Source organism: Chrysochloris asiatica, unplaced genomic scaffold (genome assembly GCF_000296735.1).
Source record: "Chrysochloris asiatica unplaced genomic scaffold, ChrAsi1.0 scaffold02445, whole genome shotgun sequence".
NCBI lineage: Eukaryota > Metazoa > Chordata > Mammalia > Afrosoricida > Chrysochloridae > Chrysochloris > Chrysochloris asiatica.
In genome coordinates, this window is record NW_006410963.1 from 9342 (window position 1) to 12769 (window position 3428).

Genomic DNA, 3428 nt, shown 5'->3' on the forward strand with positions numbered 1-3428 from the left:
AATTTTCTGTTTCCATTCCACTCACCTTCCATCCCTTCTCAACTTTATCCTTAGGTAAATGTTACTTTTTTTTTATTTTGAATGATTGACCATTCCATAGTGAGCATACCTTACTAGTGTTGTTATTCCAGATACATATCTATCTGCTCCTTGGTTGAAAATGGGTCCACAATGATGAGTTCCTTTCCACGTAGTCAAGGGCCATAGTCTCATGATCTTCCAGTCTCATTCTGATTAGTAGGTCCAGGTTGTTTGTTTTTTTATGATTTTGAGTTTGGTTCCATATTTTTTTCCACTGTATCTGGGATTTTCTAATGTGATGCCTTTCAGAACAGTGGTTGTGGTAGCTGGGCACCATATAGCTCTTCTGGTCTCAGAGTCATGGAGATGAATGTTTTTATGTTCTGTTAATCCAGGAGGTAAAGGGCATGAAGGGTGTTGGGGCGAGCTCTGAAAGTTAGCAGGAGGGTGGCTGGGCTGGGTTGGGGGCTGCAGAGTCTCCCCTCTCCCTCTGTGTCTGTGTCCTCAGATTCATCCTCCTGCTCGGACTCTGTCCCAGAAAGCTTCTTGTCCTTGCCTTTGCTGTCCATGCCACCATTCTTCTGGCTGCTGCTGCCTGGCTTCTGGCCCCTGCGGGCACCCTTGTCCCCATCCATGTGGTTGTCTTTCCCATCTCCCTGCATATCAGGCACGGAGGCCACCAGGTCCTTCAAACAGTCAAACTGCCACTCTAGTTCAATACGCTGCATCAGGTGGGACATGGTCATGGTCTTGGCATTGCGAGACTGGGTCACTTGGCAGGCCTTTTTCAGCAGGGACTCCAGGAAGAGCTCCAGCACCCAAGAATGATGACAGGCACAGCCACTGCCACCTTCCCAATCTCCTCGTCCATCGGCATGATCTTCTTGATCTGCGCCGGCAGAAACCATGCATTGTACTTCTTCTTGTTCGGCATTTTAGGGCCTTTCCGGACGTGCTGGGCCCAGCACCTCCGCTCGCAACCTCCAGGCCCCCGGGCATTTTTCATTTTTTTTAAAAAAAAACACCCCCTTCTGAAAACCAAGGGCTGCAAATTTATTTCTTATTGAGGAACAAAAGTACTCTAGCAATGGCTATTGAGCAATGGACTCATTGATGGGAGTGAAGATTTATGGGAGCAAATTTCTTGTCTAGATGAAAAAAATGTAATGACAGCTTGGAAAATATAAAATAAATCATTATTTATTTTAAAGAATTTGCTATTTCAACCTAGTCTTGGCAAGTGCTGTAAACTTCATTTTGTAAACGACATCTCTGATCACTATCAGGGTTTTAAGTTATTGATTAAAAAGGAATCCATTTACTTTAAATACAAACGTACAAGTGATGTTGTTGTTGTTAAGTGCCATCGAGTCGGTTCCGACCCATAGCGACCCTGTAACAGGGTTTCCGAGAGTGTAAATCTTTACGGGAGTAGAAAGCCTTATCTTTCTCCCACGGAGCGGCTGGTAGTTTCGAACCGCTGACCTTAAGGTTCACAGCCCAATTCGTAACCACTATGCTACAACACACTGCAACTAAGAAGGTCGGCTCACCTAAATATAATCATAGTTCCTAGATGCCCTTAAGAGACCTGGACAAAATCATGATATTTATTTGGATCTGATCAGGAACCTTGACAGACAGTTACGAGCACAGATTGTTGAGAACCCAAGTGTTAGCATTTTACAGCCTCATTCATCAATTAAAATTTATTTATGCTTACGATTTTATGGTACTTTATAAATTTCTGTGGAGGGCACAGGGTTTAGATAAAGAACCAACATTTCATTGACTGTCTACTGTAAAATCTTAACACCAAATTATGGGATAGGTGTTATTCCCATTTTAATGATGAGGACACATATATAAAGGTAATGAATTTTATAGTTAAATCCTAATTATCATTCATGTAAAATGTATCTCCAAGAAATTAAATGAGTTGCCTCTTAGTACAGATAGAATTAATGTTAATAATTTTTTATAATAGTAGTCAAGCAAGAGAGTTCCTAGGTGCCACCCCAGTTCAGCAGCATCAAAATAATGACTAACATTTACTGAGTATTTATTATATATGTTGTTGCTAAGTGTTGTTGAGTCAATTCCAACTCATGGTGATATAGTATGTGGTTTCTGAGGCTGTACATCTTTGCGGAAGCAGAAAACCTCATCTTTCTCCATTGGAGCAGCTGGTGGGCTCAAACTGCTGACCTTGTGGCTTGCAGTCTAGTGCTTATCCTATAGAGCTACCATGCTTCATTATTTTATATATATACATATCACACACACACATATATATACAGGATACATATCATGAAGTCCTGACGCTGTAGAATAAGCACTAGACTGAAACACAAAGTCAGCAGTTCAAACACAATAGTCACTCTCAATGGCGCTAACAACAAGGTTAAGACAACAATCTCATTATATGTTATTTATCTTATTGTTTCTCTTACTAAGGAAAACTAATTCCAAGTCATCCAATTGCTACAGAAAGTTATATTTCTGTTGTGTATCTCCTACTACTATCCTGCTTGCGAGCAATCTTTTATTGTTTTAGGTTTGTATTGTGGATTGACTAAAAGTTTACAGGGCAGATCATCAGTTTTACATTCAACAAATCATACATCTTGTTTTGTTACAATGATTATAATCCCCTCCATGTACTGTCAGTTAACAGTATTTGTCTTTATTCACTTTAGCTTTTTTTAAAAAACACTCAGGTATATGTAATAATTTACACCACCAAAGGCACATTCTGCAAGTCTGCCTCCTGGCCACCAGCTCTTAGTCCCTCTCTCCCCATGAATCTAGAGTCCTCAACCTGTTGAGGACCCCCTCTGTCCATGTCCTCATCTCTGCCTCTATCTCTGGTGTTGCTGCTTCTCTGGATAAGATCTTGCATTCCGCTTGTGCTCTTCTCCCTTGATGATCTTAGGGTCCTTTGTTTCTGGCCTGTAAGATTAACTGCTCCCCTGTTTTTGTTAGAAAACTTCTACCTTTACAATTATACGACAGTCACAATTAGTCATGATAACAATTACTCACTATTGTATCATAAAAATCTTATCCCCATCTTTTTTAACCAGACCCATCTAGACAAGATGAAAACTATTCAGGGGGGACTCTTTCTTCCCCCCACACACTCTTAAACTAAACTCCCCCTTGAAACTGTGTAAGCCAGTCACTTCGTGCCTTTATCGCCCCCTCATTTTAGGTAACCATTGTCTAAGTTGCCCATCCCTATCTATCATGGGTACTGAGGGGATAGCATTGATACTTGATGTAAAGATTCCTTCCCTCTCTGTTGGTATTTAGAGTTACTGCCTCCATGAGTAGAGGTCAAGTTCATCAAATTGTAGCAAGTTACCTTCGTTTCCCTTATCAAAAATTATTTTGTTCTTTTTTTT

General features: G+C 40.7%; 1 pseudogene; it reads right to left on the reverse strand.

Moving 5' to 3' along the window:
- Window positions 1-428: 428 nt before the first annotated feature.
- LOC102815718 lies at window positions 429-955 on the reverse strand (annotated as a pseudogene).
- Window positions 956-3428: the final 2473 nt, after the last annotated feature.